A 16,086-nucleotide genomic window follows, 5' to 3' on the forward strand; every position below is an offset into this window, starting at 1 on the left:
TAGTTTCTGGTTCCTTTTTACAGTAATCTGCATTTCTGTCGATAGCATTTCTTAATTCCTTTAGTATTTTCGTGATCTCCTTTTTGAACTCAGCATCTATTAGACTGAAGAGGTCTGTTTCATTGTTATTTCAAGGGAATTCTCTTGATCTTTTAATTGGGAGTGGTTTCTCTGTTTCTTCATTTTATTTATATTTCTCTTGCTCTATGAGTTTACCTACTGTGGTCTTGGAGGGCTATTTTTATGTGGGAACGTCCCTGTGTAACCTGCGTGGGTCTAGTATTGCTCCGCTGGAGCTGTTCACCTGTGAGTGTGCTCTGTGGTGTCACCTGGCACTTGTTGTGCAGGTTCACAAAGTACACTGTTGTTAGCATTGCCCTTGGCTCCTCCTCAACCATGGGAATGATGGCAGTTGGCCCTGGTCTCCCTCGGGCATTATTTTCACAAGGCCGCCAATATAGATCCACTGAAGTCGGGTCCCAGGACTGCAGTAGTTGCGCATCTGGACCCGGTGTGAGAGCTATGGAGGCGGCTCAGACCCTGGCCCAGCCCAGCCCCTGCATGCACACACACACAAAGTCCACAACTGCTAATGCCAGACCTGTCCCAGCCGCAGGAACACTCGTTTTCCACTTGGGATGTCCCGCAGCTGCTGAATTTACAAAGCTGTCAGTGGAGGTGTAAATCAATGGCCCACACAGCCATGAGGAGAGATTTCAGCCCTGCTTCCTAAGTTACATGGCTTCTGGGGCTCAGCTGTGGTTTCAGCCCCACCTGGGCACATGGGTGACCCCCTGGTGTCTGCTCCCAGGTCCTGCCAAAGTGGAGGTTGGTGCATAAGCTCCCAAAGAGATGGCTGGGGCTCACTCACCCGGAGCCTGCAGAGGCCAAGTAGGGGCTGGCATATGGAGAAAGAGGCTGCTATGGTGCCCCGCCCACCCGCTTTGTGCACCACTTAACAATGGTGCTTTGCTCCTATGGTGGGCCCGGGCTTCTTCCACGAACAACCCTGGTTGCAGCAGTACCATGCTCCAACCCCTTCAGGCTGTCTTGGTTCAGCCAACACCAGTCTTCTCCTTGCATCTGTCCTCTGAATCCTGAATTCCAGCACCCAGCCCCTGCCTGTACCACTGGACACACCTCTCAGACTGGGGCACGCAGGTCAGTGGGATGGACCATTTGTGCATGTCTCTTTCTGTTTTGCCTGCCACAAACCATTTGTTGTGCTCTCCTCTGAGCCTCTGAAGCTCCCTTTCTGTCCCAGCTGGTCTCCTCACCAGTGACGGGGCTTCCCAGGGTGCGGGACCCTTTCCTCTTTTTCAGCTCCCTCCCAGGGGCACAGGTCCCATTTTGCTTCTTCTTTTTTGTTGTTTTCCTTTCATCCTAACCAATTTGTCCTTTCAGGTGTTTGAGGTCTTCTGCTGGTGTTCAGTAGGTGTTCTGTGAGAATTGTTCCATTTGTAGATGTATTTTTGATGTATTTGTGGGAGGAGGGGAGTTCCACGTTCTTCTTATACACCATCTTGATTAGTTATATTTTAATGCACATTAAATAAGTATATAATTTAATATATGCCACACTTGAAGTTCACTGCTTTATTTTCTTTTATTCTCAACCGTTTTGTCAGCCTCCCTCTAATTTTACCCTATTTCTTGTATGGAAATTCCGGCAGACGTGGAGCCAAGCTTATCCTAAAAGAGCTATCGAAAACCAGCAATTCATATGGAAAAAAGAGAAAAGAAAATAAAATATTTAAGGTTTTCATTGACTACAATTTCTGTATGAGACAACAATGAAATGTAGTAGCTCAAATGATCACATGAATTCAGAGATACTAGCAAACCAAGGTCCACTAAAATGAGGACAATCCAAGTGATAAGGGTAAAAAAAACAAACTCCAAATTAGAGCTTGAAGTATCTGAGGATGTTATACCAGAAAAGAGAAAACTAGAGAAAATGATACTGATCACCAGATCTTTATAAAGCAGGGAGAAACCAAAAATAGACTTGCTTCGTGCCCTGGAACTATAGTTCTCCCATCCATCTCCCAGTGGGACACACTGTTTTCCAGTTGGTAGGTGAATCCCAAAGGATAAAAAATAATTAAAAACCACTAGCCTGGGATTGAGTCTTACTTGTTATAAACTAGAGAAGATTGGGGCTATTCTTATAAAATACTTTCATTCATTTGTTATTGAGAGAGATACAGGTGAATTTATATCCAGTATAAGAGGAATTACACTCTGTTATCCTCAAGGGACTGTGAGTCATTCAGGAAGTTATCAATAGAACCAGTGTCTGGGAATTACATAGAGCCTGACTTCAATTCAATATAATGATATAGGATCTAATAATGGAAAGGTCAGAATGTAACATGAAAATACACAGATGCTATTAGATGGAGCCTGATACTCAGTATGTGGCTGGACTCGATGTCTAACTTCCAAAGAGATATGTTTTTATTTTTAAAAAATCAGAATTTCTGACTTTCTTTCCTTCCTTTAGCTTCAGGATTTACCTACTCCTCCTAAATATTTGTTGTGTGTATCCCAGCCTTTCCCAAAATGTGGAACACTTACTATGTGACTTAAGATTTTAGCAAATATATGTAATGGATTTAGGTTGTGGTATCTAAACTTCAAATCAAGTAGAATCATCTTAATTCTTTCAGTCTGATTAAGTCAAGGAGAAATTCTCAGTTTAATTCTGTCCATCTTAAATACATTTTATTTATTTATTTATTTTAACATCTTTATTGGAGTATACTTCCTTTACAATGGTGTGTTAGTTTCTGCTTTATAACAAAGTGAATCAGCTATACATATACATATATCCCTATATCCCCTCTCTCTTGCGTCTCCCTCCCACCCTCCCTATCCCACCCCTCTAGGTGGTCACAGAGCACCGAGCTGATCTCCCTGTGCTAAGCGGCTGCTTCCCACTAGCTATCTATTTTACATTTGGGAGTGTATATACATGCCACTCTCTCACTTCGTCCCAGCTTACACTTCCCACTCCCTGTGTCCTCAAATCCACTCTCTATATCTGCGACTTTATTCCTGTCCTGTCCCTAGGTTCTTCAGAACCATTTTTTTAAATATATACATATAAAACATATATATGTGCTAGTATACGGTATTTGTTTTTCTCTTTCTGACTTACTCCACTCTGTATGAGACTCTAGGTCCATCCACCTCACTACAAATAACTCAATTTTGTTTCTTTTTATGGCTGAGTAATATTCCATTGTATATATGTGCCACATCTTCTTTATCCATTCATCTGTTGATGGAAACTTAGGTTGATTCCATGCCCTGGCTATTGTAAATAGAGCTGCAATGAACATTGTGATACATGACTCTTTTTGAATTATGGTTTACTCTGGGTATATGCCCAGTAGCGGGATTGCTGGATCTTATGGTAGTTCTATATTTAGTTTTTTAAGGAACCTCCATACTGTTCTCCATAGTGGCTGTATCAATTTACATTCCCACCAACAGTGCAAGAGGGTTCGCTTTCCTCCACACCCTCTCCAGCATTTATTGTTTGTAGATTTTCTGATGATGGCCATTCTGACAGGTGTGAGGGATACCTCATTGTAGTTTTGATTTGCATTTCTCTAATGATTAGTGATGTTGAGCATCCTTTCATGTGTTTGTTGGCAATCTGTATACCTTCTTTGGAGAAATGTCTATTTAGGTCTTCTGCCCATATTTGGATTGGGTTGTTTGTTTTTTTTGAAATTGAGCTGCATGAGCTGCTTGTAAATTTTGGAGATTACTCTTTTGTCAGTTGCCTCATTTGCAAATATTTTCTCCCGTTCAGAGGATTGTCTTCTCGTCTTATTTATGGTTTCCTTTGTTTTGCAAAAGCTTTTAAGTTTCATTAGGTCCCATTTGTTTATTTTGGTTTTATTTCCATTTCTGTAGGAGGTGGGTCAAAAGAGCAACTTGCTGTGATTTATGTCATAGAGTGTTCTGCCTATGTTTTCCTCTAAGAGTTTTATAGTGTCTGGCCTTACATTTAGGTCTTTAATCCATTTTGAGTTTATTTTTGTATATGGTGTTAGGGAGTGTTCTAATTTCATTCTTTTATGTGTAGCTGTCCAGTTTTCCCAGCACCACTTATTGAAGAGGTTATCTTTTCTCCATTGTATATTCTTGCCTCCTTTATCAAAAATAAGGTGACCATAGGTGCATGGGTTTATCTCTGGGCTTTCTATCCTGTTCCATTGATCTATACTTCTGTTTTTGTGCCAGTACTATACTGTCTTGATTGCTGTAGCTTTGTAGTATAGTCTGAAGTCCAGGAGCCTGATACCTCCAGCTCCGTTTTTCTTTCTCAAAATTGCTTTGGCTATTCAGGGTCTTTTTTGTTTTCATACAAATTGTGAAATTTTTAATTCTAGTACTGTGAAAAATGCCATTGGTATTTTGATAGGTATTGCATGGAATCTGTAGATTGCTTTGGGTAGTATAGTCATTTTCACAATGTTGATTCTTCCAATCCAAGAATATAGTATATCTCTCCAACTGTTTGTATCATCTTTAATTTCTTTCATCAGTGTCTTCCCTCTTAGAACTGCTTTTTCTGCGTCCCATAGGTTTTGGGTTCTCGTGTTTTCATTTGTTTCTAGGTATCTTTTGACTTCCTGTTTGATTTCTTCAGTGATCTCTTGGTTATTAAGTAGTGTATTGTTTAGCCTCCATGTGTTTGTAATTTTTACAGATTTTTTTACTGTAATTGATATCTAGTCTCATAGCGTTGTGGTCAGAGAAGATACTTGATAAGATTTCAATTGTCTTAAATTTACCAAGGCTTGATTTGTGACCCAAGATATGATCTATCCTGGAGAATGTTCCACAAACACTTGAGAAGAAAGTGTATTCTGTTGTTTTTGGATGGAATATCCTATAAATATCAATTAAGTTCATCTTGTTTAATGTATCATTTAAAGCTTGTGTTTCCTTATTTATTTTCATTTTGGATGATCTGTCCATTGGTGAACGTGGGCTGTTAAAGTCCCCTACTATTATTGTGTTACTGTAGATTTCCCCTTTTATGGCTGTTAGCATTTGCCTTATGTATTGACATGCTTCTATGTTGGGTGCATAAATATTTACAATTGTTATATCTTCTTCTTGGATTGATCCCTTGATCATTATGTAGTGTCCTTCTTTGTCTCTTGTAATAGTCTTTATTTTAAAATCTAATTTGTCTGTTATGAGAATTGCTAATCCAGCTTTCTTTTGATTTCCATTTGCATGGAATATCTTTTTCCATCCCCTCACTTTCAGTCTGTATGTGTCCCTAGGTGTGAACTGGGTCTCTTGTAGACAGCATATATATGGGTCTTGTTTTGTATCCATCCACCTCTTCTCCTTCTCCTGTGTTTCCTGCCTAGACAAGTTCCTTTAACATTTGTTGTAAAGCTGGTTTGGTGGTGCTGAATTCTCTTAGCTTTTGCTTTTCTGTAAAGGTTTTAATTTCTCCATCAAATCTGAATGAGATCTTTGCTGACTAGAGTAATCTTGGTTGTAGGTTTTTCCCTGTCATCACTTTAAATCTGTCCTACCACTCGCTTCTGGCTTGCAGAGTTTCTGCTGAAAGATCAGCTGTTAACTTTATGGGGATTCCCTTCTATGTTATTGGTTGTTTTCCCCTTCTTGCTTTTAATATTTTTTCTTTGTATTTAATTTTTGATAGTTTGATTACTTTGTGTCTTGGCATGTTTCTCCCTGGATTTATTCCGTATGGGACTCTCTGCACTTCCTGGACTTGATTGACTATTTCCTTTCTCATATTAAGGAAGTTTTCAACTATAATCTCTTCAAATATTTTCTCAGTCCCTTTCTTTTTCTCTTCTTCCTCTGAGACCCCTATAATTCGGATGTTTGTGCATTTAATGTTGTCCCACAGGTCTCTGAAACTGTCCTCAATTCTTTTCATTCTTTTTTCTTTATTCTGCTCTGCAGTAGTTATTTCCACTATTTTATCTTCCAGGTCACTTATCTGTTCTCCTGCCTCAGTTATTCTGCTATTGACTCCTTCTAGAGAATTTTAAATTTCTTTTATTGTGTTGTTCATCATTGTTTGTTTCCTCTTTAGTTCTTCTAGGTCCTGTTAAACATTTCTTTTATTTTCTCCATTTTATTTCCAAGATTTTGGATCATCTTTACTATCATTACTCTGAATTCTTTTTCAGGTAGACTGCCTGTTTCTTCATCATTTGTTTGGTCTGGTGGGTTTTTACCTTGCTCCTGCATCTGCTGTGTGTTTCTCTGTCTTCCCATTTTGCTTAACTTACTGTATTTGGGGTCTCCTTCTTGCAGGCTGCAGGTTCATAGTTCCTGTTGTTTTTGGTGTCTGCCCCCAGTGACTTAGTTTGGTTCAGTGGGTTCCTGGTGGAGGGGACTGGTGCCTGTGTTCTGGTGGATGAGGCTGGATCTTGTCTTTCTGGTGGGCAGGACCACCTCCAGTGGTGTGTTTTGAGGTGTCTGTGACCTTATTATGATTTTAGGCAGCCTCTCTGCTAATGCATCGGGTTGTGTTCCTGTCTTGCTAGTAGTTTGGCATAGGATGTCCAGCACTGTAGCTTGCTGATCATTGAATGGAGCTGGGTCTTCACATTGAGATGGAGGTCTCTGGGACAGCTTTTGCTGTTTGATATTATGTGGAGCTGGGAGATCTCTGGTGGACCAGTGTCCTAAATTGGGCTCTCCCACCTCAGAAGCACAGGCCTGACACCAGACCAGAACACCAATACCCTGTCAGCCACACAGCTGAGAAGAAAAGGGAGAAAGAAAGAAAGAAAGAAAAGAAAAGAAAATGAAGTTATTAAAATAAAAAATAAAAACAATTATTAAAAATTAAAAAATTTTAAAATAACAATAAAAAGAAAGTAAGAAAGAAGAGAGCAAGCAAACCAAGAAACAAATCCACCAATTATAACAAGCACTAAAAACTATACATAAAGAAAAAAAAACGGACAGAGTGAATCCTAGGACAAATGGTAAAAGCAAAGCTATACAGACAAAATCACACAAAGAAGCATACACATACACACTCACAAAAAGAGAAAATAGAAAAAATTTATATATCTATATATAAAAAAAAAGGAAGAGAGCAACCAAATCAGTAAACAAATCTACCAATGATAATAAACTCTAAATACTAAACTACGATAAACATAAAACCAGAAACAAATTAGACGTAGAAAGCAAACCCCAAGTCTACAGTTGCTCCCAAAGTCCACCACCTCAATTTTGGGGTGAGTTGTTGTCTATTCAGGTATTCCAGAGATACAGGTACATCAAGTTGATTGTGGAGATTTAATCTGCTGCTCCTGAGGCTGCTGGGAGAAATTTCCCTTTGTCTTCTTTGTTCGCACAGCTCCTGGGGTTCAGCTTTGGATTTAGCCCCACCTCTGCCTGTAGGTCGCCTGAGGGTGTCTGTTCTTTGCTCAGAAAGGACGGTGTTAAAGTTGCAGCTGATTAGGGGGCTCTGGCTCACTCAGGCCGGGGGGAAGGGAGGGGTACGGAAAGTGGGGCGAACTTATAGCAGCAGAGGCCGGCATGATGTTGCAACAGCCTGAGGTGTGCCGTGTGTTCTCCTGGGGAAGTTGTCCCTGGATCACGGGACCCTGGCAGTGGGGGGCTGCACAGGTTCCCAGGAGGGGTGGTGTGGATAGTGACCTGTGCTTGCACACAAGCTTCTTGGTGGCTGCAACAGCAGTCTTAGCATTTCATGACTGTCTCTGGGGTCCATGCTGATAGCCGTGCTCGCGCCCATCTCTGGAGCTCATTTAGGCGGTCAATGAATCCCCTCTCCTCGCACACCCCAAAACAATGGTCTCTTGCCTCTTAAGCAGTTCCAGATTTTTTCCTGGACTCCCTCCTGGCTAGCTGTGGTGCACTAGCCCCCTTCAGGCTGTGTTTATGCAGTCAACCCCAGTCCTCTCCCTGGGATCTGACCTCCGAAGCCTGAGCCTCATCTCCTAGCCCCCACCCACCCCAGCGGGTGAGCAGACAAGCCTCTCAGGCTGGTGAATGCTGGTCAGCACAGATCCTCTGTGTGGGAATCTCTCCACCTTGCCCTCTGCAGCCCTATTTCTGCAGTCTCCTCCGTGGCTCCGAAGCTTCCCCCTCGCCACCCCCCATCTCTGCCAGTGAAGGGGCTTCCTAGTGTGTGGAAACTTTTCCTCTTTCACAGTTCCCTCCCAGAGGTGCAAGTCCTGTTCTTATTCTTTTGTCTCTGTTTTTTTTTTTTTTTTTCTTATGCCCTACCCAGGTATGTGGGGAGTTTCTTGCCTTTTGGGAAGTCTGAGTTCTTCTACCAGCATTCAGTATGTGTTCTGTAGGAGTTGTTCCACATGTAGATGTATTTCTGATGTATTTGTGGGGAGGAAGGTGATCTCCATGTCTTACTCCTCCACCATCTTGAAGGTCTCCCTTTAATACATTTTAAATTCTTACCCATCTTCTTGTGTTCAGTCTTCCTAGGCAAAACAATAATATCTAACAATAATATCTAAAATATTATTTTGTTTTCATTTCACCTTTTATGTGATTACTTAATGTGTAATTGACTTCCTTTTATACTGGAAATATAAACTCTCTTTTTTTATACAAAATGATTTAAACAAAAATGTAAATCAATATAAAGAAAAATATTAAGTACCAGTACAGTTGGTACGGGACAATGCCAAATTTGAAAGCTGGCTTGATGATGACTGGACCTTGAGAAACATGGGACAATCTTTATAAATCTCCTTATCCTTACCCCAAAATATTTAAAGATAATGTGATGGGGAGATATGCATATTTTTAGTCTTCATTTTGGCATTTATTCTTTTAATTAGATGACCTTCTTTCCTCCTTCCTCATTCACACAGGGTTTCTTATGCACTTTCATGACAACCTGTAACTATCCCTATTAGGGAACATGACCCTCTGTATTTAACCACCTGCTTACTAGTCTATCCCTTCAGAATGTAAATTCCTTGCAAAAAAAGCAATAGATCTGGAATCATTATTTTTCCCAGTGAAATGTATGTGATATATCTGATTTTCAATAACATTGATTGAATAAATAAAATCACCCACAAAGAGAACCATGATTTGCGTACCCAATCTAAACACTTAGATCCTTTTTCCTCTTGAGTTATACTCTACTTTGGACTTATTTCTCACTTGGATGCCTTCATGCCACAAGACCTATATTACAATACTCTGCTTTCAGGTTATACATTAGTATAATATATTTATTATGCCTCCAAAATTTTTAGGCTTTCTATGTCAGTTTTGTTTGCTCTTAGTGTGTAAGTTTTTGGAAGCCAAAGTGGAGATTATGTCAAACATTCCCTGCCATCAAGTAAAATGTTATAATAAATTAAGCATATCATGATCGCATTCTATGTGGCATGCATTTAACTCATTAAGAGAATGGCCACTAATGATTGAATGAAACATTGTGCCCTTTAATATCACTGGTCTAAGAAGCTATGCTTATGAGTTTGTTTTAAATCTCTGGGACTTAATCCTGTAACTGAGGGAATTCACTTATAGGTAAATAATTGGAAATATCATCTAATGCAAGAATATTTTTAAGTATCCAGATTCTTTGGGGGCACCTCTGCTTACTTCCCAAGTTTCAATTGTGATTAAGTACTATTTAGTTTATGCTTGATTTATAGGAGTCTGCTTTTTCTCTGAGGGAAAACCAGAGTTTTTAATACCACTGTCATATTTGTCATTTCTCCTGCCATGTTCTTGAACTTAAGGTCTTAATATTTGACTTATTGAGACTTCTCCTAAAGCTGACCATATTTTATTATACATTTCTTTATCACTTCTTTTAGATGAGTGCTCTACTTCCCCAGGTATAAGCGGCTCTCACCATCTTATTCATGAAGGCATGGGAAGAAAACTATGTTTAACCTCACTTTTTACTCAGTTCTGCGGACCTAAAATGTATTTAAGGTGACAAAATCATCCCAAGACTAGCAGCTCATCTGCCACAGTTGTCCTCCTCAAAATGACATATTATCCCATCTTTCTTGTTCCAGATGTGGTAATTCATCTTTAAATAAATGTTTTGTGTGATTTTAAAGCCTTTTCTCCCTCTTCTCAGACCCCAGATTGTTTTATTTCTCCTCATATGTTCAAAGATAAGGATGAGAATATATTTCTCATTGGAAACAAATCAAGTGAGAGGATAGTGGAACATCTTTAAAGAACTGGGAGAGAAAACTATCAACCTGGAAATTTATATCCAGTGAAAATACCTTTGCAAAACAAAGGCAAGACTTCTGGTTTCTGATCCAACATGTAAAGAGCTTGGAAGTCATCAGTCTAATTCTTACAACAAGAAAAAAACTGAACAAACTGAAAATCAATGACTTTTCTTAGACCCATCATAGAATTGAGGTCATAGAGAAAACTGCCACCCTCAAAGCAGGAGAGACAGGAGAAGATAGAAAATTACAACCAAGATCACCTAACCCTTAGCAGAAGCCACTGGAGCCACACAGTGGTAGGAATGTCTGAAAAGTAATTTTAACAAACTGCTGATCCCCTAGTGTGGGAATGAGAAAGTCCTAGGGGTTGTGGTCTTAGACCCCTCTACTCCTCACACATAAACATATATTTTCATGGTATTTACCTCCAGGAACTCCATCAGTTTCTTGAACTGAAGAACCAAGAAACATCCCCTTGGGTTTTAGGCAGGGAAAGGATAAGCATAACCATTTGAAATATAACCAGAACAACTATTTGAATTAATAATGGCTGAAAACTTTCCAGAGTAATGACAGACACCAATCAATAGATCCAGGTAGTTCAGATAACACCAAGCAAGAAAAATATAAAAAGAAAGCAAACAAACAAAAAGCCCTACATGTAGGCAAATAATATTAAAATAACAGGAAACCAAAGACAAAGAGAAAATCTTGCAAAAAATCAAAAGCCCAAGAGAAAAAATATACCTTACTTATAGAGAAACAGACTTAAGAATTACAGTGGGCCTCCCATCAGAAATGATACAAAGAAGAAGAGAGTAGAGTAAAATATAATATTTAAGGTGTCAAAAGGAAAACAAAACCACCGATCTAGAATTCTATATCCAGAGAAATTATCCTCCAAAAGTCAGGAATAAATAGACTTTCTCAGACAAACAAGAAATGATGGGATTCATTGTCAGTGGACCCACCCTGCAAGAAATATTAAAAGAAGTTCTTCAGATAGAAGGGGAATACATAGATAGAAAATGGGAACTACATAAAAAACAGTGGTGGCAAAGGAATAAACTTAGGTAAAATAAAATCATATACTTTAAAATTCTTAATGGATAAATGTTTATTCAACGAAATAAGAGTACCAATATATTGAGTGCTAATAACATATGGATAGATGAAAGAAACTAGAGCAATTTATATGGGGCAGAAGAGAGAAATTGGAGAAAGTCTGTTACAAGGTACTTGACGTTATCCATGAAGTTGGTATAGTATTATTTGAAGGTGGACTTAGAATAGTTGTAAATATACATTGCAAATTCTAGGTTAGACACTAAAAAACTTTTAAAAGAATTGAACTTGATATGCTAAGAGAAAAGTAGAATAATATAAAATGCTCAATTAAAACCAGAGAAGGCACAAAAATAAAAGAGGAGAAAATAAAATGATAGGAAAAAGGCAAATGCAACAAACATAAAACAATTATAAACATGGTAGATACTAATCAAAATATATCAATAATCAATTTTAATGTGAATGGTCTAAATACAACTAAAAGACAGACTCCAACTGATTTTTTAAAAAAGGCCCATCTATATGTAGTCTACAAGAACTTGCTTTAAATATAAAGACATAAATAGGTTAAAAGAAAAAGGATGGAGAAACAGATACCACACTAACTAATGAAGAAAAAAGAAGGCACAAATGTACTAATATCATGAATGAAGTAAGTGTCATCACCACAGATCCCATGGATCCTCTCAGTTAAGATGACAATAAGGAAATATTCTGAGCAACTCTAGGCCCACAGATTTGATAATTTAGATGAAATGGACCAATTCTTTGAAAGACAAACACTACCAAAGCTCTCACAAAAGCAGAAATAGATCATAGAATTGGCCTATAATTATTAAAGAAATTAAACAAATAATTAATAACCTTCTAAAACAAAGAGCACCTGACCAAGATTGTTTCACTGGTGAATTCTACCAAACATTTAAGAAAGAAACAATTCCAATTCTTTACAATCTCTTTCAGAAAATAGAAACCAAAGAAAGATTTCCTAATGCTACGATGCTGACATTACACTAATACCAAAACCAGATAAAGACATTACAAAAAAGAATACTACATGTCAATATCTTTTATGAACATAGATCAAAAATCCTCAACAAAATATTAGCAAATTGAATTCAATAATGTACAAAAAGAATTATACAAAATGACAAAGTGGGAGTTATTCAAGTTATGCTAGGCCAGTTCCACATTTGAAAATCAATTTACGTAATCTACTATATCAATAGGCTAAAGAAGAAAAATTATATCAATTGAGGCAGAAAATGCATTGGACAAAATCCAACATGTATTCATGATAAAAACTCTCAGAAAAGTAATAATGGATGATAACTTTCATAAATAACATCTACGAACTACCTTCAGCTAACATTTACTTAATAGTGAGTTACCAGGATAATTTCCCCTTAAGATCAGGAATAAAGCAAGAATGTCTTCTTCTCCCCACTTTTTCTTCCACATTATAGTAGGAGTCCTACCTAGGACAAGGAAAGGTAATAAAGGTGTACAAATAGAACAGAAAGAAAACTGTTTTTCCTTTTCTTTTCTTTTCTTTTTTTACAGGTGACAGGTTGTCTATGTAGAAAAACCCAATACATTGAAAAAATTCAGGAACTAATAACTGATTACAGCAAGGTCATAGGATACAAGGTCAATACACAATATTAGCATTTGAATGTAAAATACCATACCATTTACATTAACATCAGAAATAAAATATTTAGGTACACATTTAACAAAATACACACAGGATCTATATGTGAGAACTGTAAAACTCTGATGAAAGAATTTTTAAAAATCTAAATAAATGGAGATATAGTCTATGTTCATGGGTTGAAAGATTCAATATTTTTGAGATGTCAATTCTTCTCAACTTGATCTACTGATTCAACACAATCCATACAAAATACCAGTAAGCTGTTTTGTGGATATTGACAAAATGCTTCTAAGGTTTATATGAAAATGTAAAAGAACAAGAGTAACCAACACAGTATTGAGGACAAAGAACAAAGTGGAGGACTGACATTACCCAACCTCAAACTTACTATAAAGCTACAGTGATAAAGACAGCATGGTTTTAACAAAAGAATAGGGAACAGAATAGAGAGCCTAGAATTTGTCCCACATAATTATAATTAAATGAACTTTGATAAAGGAGCAATGGTAATATAATTAAGAAAGAACCTTTTTTTTTCAACAAATGGTACTAGCTATCCATATCCAGAAAAACAAAAATAAAAACAAAAACCTAATCTAGCCACATAACTTATACCTCTTACAAAAATTAATCAAAATTAATCATAGACCTAATTTAAAAATCTAAAAATTTTAAACTTTTAGAAAAAACATAGAATAAAATTTAGGTGAACTTAGATTTCCTAACACTTTTTCAGATACAACCAAAAGTATAAACCATGATAGAAAAAAATTAATAAGTTGGACTTTATTAAAATATAAAAAATTTTCTCTGCAAAGGACACTGTTAAAAGAATGAAAAGACAAGCCACAGAGTGTAAGAAAATATTGACAAAACACATATTTGACAAAGGACTGATGTCCAAAATATGCAAAGAACTTGAAACTCAACAATAAGAAAACAATTCAACTTAAAAATGGGCAAAAGGGCTTCCCTGGTGGCGCAGTGGTTGAGAATCTGCCTGCCAATGCAGGGGACACGGGTTCGAGCCCTTGTCTGGGAAAATCCCGCATGCCACGGAGCAACTGGGCCCGTGTGCCACAGCTACTGAGCCTGCGCGTCTGGAGCCTGTGCTCCGCAACAAGAGAGGCCGCGACAGTGAGAGGTCTGCGTACCGCGATGAAGAGTGGCCCCCGCTCGCCGCCACAACTAGAGAAAGCCCTTGCACAGACCCAGCACACCCCAAAATAAATAAATAAATTTATTTTTAAAAAATGGGCAAAAGATTTGAACTGACTTCTGCAAAGGAGATAAACAGATAAAAATTAAGCATATAAAAGTTTTCAAATACCTACAATATGGAATCACAAATTACTACAACAATGAGGTAGTACTACAAACCTATTAGAATGGCTAAAATCCAAAAAAACCTGACAATACCAAATGCTGATGGGGATGAGGCACAAGAACTCTGGTGGTGGAAATGCAAAATAGTACAGCCACTTTCCAAGACAGTTTGGCAGTTTCTTACAAATCTAAACACATTTTTACCATACATGTAAACCAATAATCATGTTCCTAGATATTTGTACAAATGAGTTGAAAAATTAAGTCCACAAAAATGCCTGCACATGAATAACAGCTTTATTTGCTAAAAATTAATGCAACCAATATTTCTCCAATAAATAAATAAACAAATTGTGATGTATCCATACAATAAGATATTATTAAATAGTAAAAGAAAAACTATTAAGCCACATAAAAGGACATGGAGGAACCTTAAGTTCATCGTAAAGTGAAAGAAGCCATTCTGAAAGTGCTATAACCTGCATGATTCCAATTATACGACATTCTGAAAAAGGCAAATGTATAGAGTTGGTAAAAAGATCAGTGGTTGCCAGGAGTTCGAGTTTGAGGAAATAAATAGATGAAGCACAGGAGATTTTTAGTGTGGTGAAACTCTAGGATGCTGTAATCATGAACGCATGACATTATACATTATTAAAACCAACAATAGTTTGACACACAAAAAATATTGTATGAAAATTAAAAAAAATCTTTTAAGAGGTCAGAGAATCCTAGTAGAGAATACAGAGGATGAGAAGAGAATCTAATTATATTACAAATGTATGAAATAACCTCAATGAAGAAAGTAGGGGAAAGGTGCTGCCCTAAATCACATTAGAAATGAATGAAGTCCACAAGGCTAAAGGCAAAAGGAACTGTACATAAGTCCTTTAGTAGTTAAAGTAGTTTCCCATGGAAGTATAGGTTAACAAATATGATACTGCTATAAGTGTATACTGGAACTGAACAATTAAGTAAATGAATGAAGGATGGCAGAAGCTAGATTTGCAACTATTGGAGTGGAAATTTATGTTGGCTAAGGGAAAAAGCTAGAATGATCCATGTTTTAATAGTTAGATTTGGAGCCATCAGTATGAACTCATGTTTAACTTAATATAAATACAAATGTCTACATAAAGAAATATTTATAGGTGTATGTGCATACACGGGTTAGCATATACACATATATTTCCTTGCTTTGTCAGTTAAGAAGGCAAAAATAAAAACCCAAAACAACTCTCTAGTAGCAATGAGTATATCTAACCTCCAGATACTGGTTTCTAATGCCATTCCAATAAAAGGAAACAGGGCTTATTGGTTCTTGGACTGGGATGGGAACTGTACAAAATGAGCCTGGGGCATCTTATAATGGCAGAAAGTAAGAAAGTGCATAAAATAAAAATTTTTTAAATTGATGTGGATGTCAAAAGGGTACTGGAGCTATCTGAAAAAGACTCCAATGGCCAAATTAGGAATAATTTGAGCAAAAAAATAAAATAGTATTAAATTATAAACCAAAGTATAAAACAAATATCAGTGTATCCATACACATATGAATAAATGATTGAATAAATTAATAAATGGGAAAGAGAAACATCTCCCATGCAGAAGAATTCCAAGTAGATAATCCACTCTAAAGGAGGTGGATCCTGATTCCTCGCTCCTTCAGAGTAGATGGCACAAAATGGCTGCCTTCCAAAGGGGACAGTATGAAGACAGGGGAGAAAAAAAAGTAACTTTACAGCAGAGAAACCTGAAAAACACTATGTCGGCAAGGTGATCAAAGCTAACAACAAG

At 37.4% G+C, this 16,086-nt stretch overlaps 1 long non-coding RNA gene across 4 annotated transcripts in view; it reads right to left on the minus strand.

The window, feature by feature from the left end:
- Positions 1-2,891: 2,891 nt before the first annotated feature.
- Positions 2,892-16,086, minus strand: part of LOC130708275 (uncharacterized) — a 234,481-nt gene continuing 221,286 nt past the window's right edge. For all 4 annotated transcript variants that reach the window (XR_009008453.1, XR_009008447.1, XR_009008450.1 and 1 more), the window contains one exon: positions 2,892-6,783. This is a non-coding gene — a long non-coding RNA (uncharacterized LOC130708275). The remainder of the gene's footprint in view (positions 6,784-16,086) is intronic.

The sequence above is a fragment of the Balaenoptera acutorostrata genome, chromosome 5 (assembly GCF_949987535.1).
Source record: "Balaenoptera acutorostrata chromosome 5, mBalAcu1.1, whole genome shotgun sequence".
In the NCBI taxonomy this organism is placed as follows: Eukaryota; Metazoa; Chordata; class Mammalia; order Artiodactyla; family Balaenopteridae; genus Balaenoptera; species Balaenoptera acutorostrata.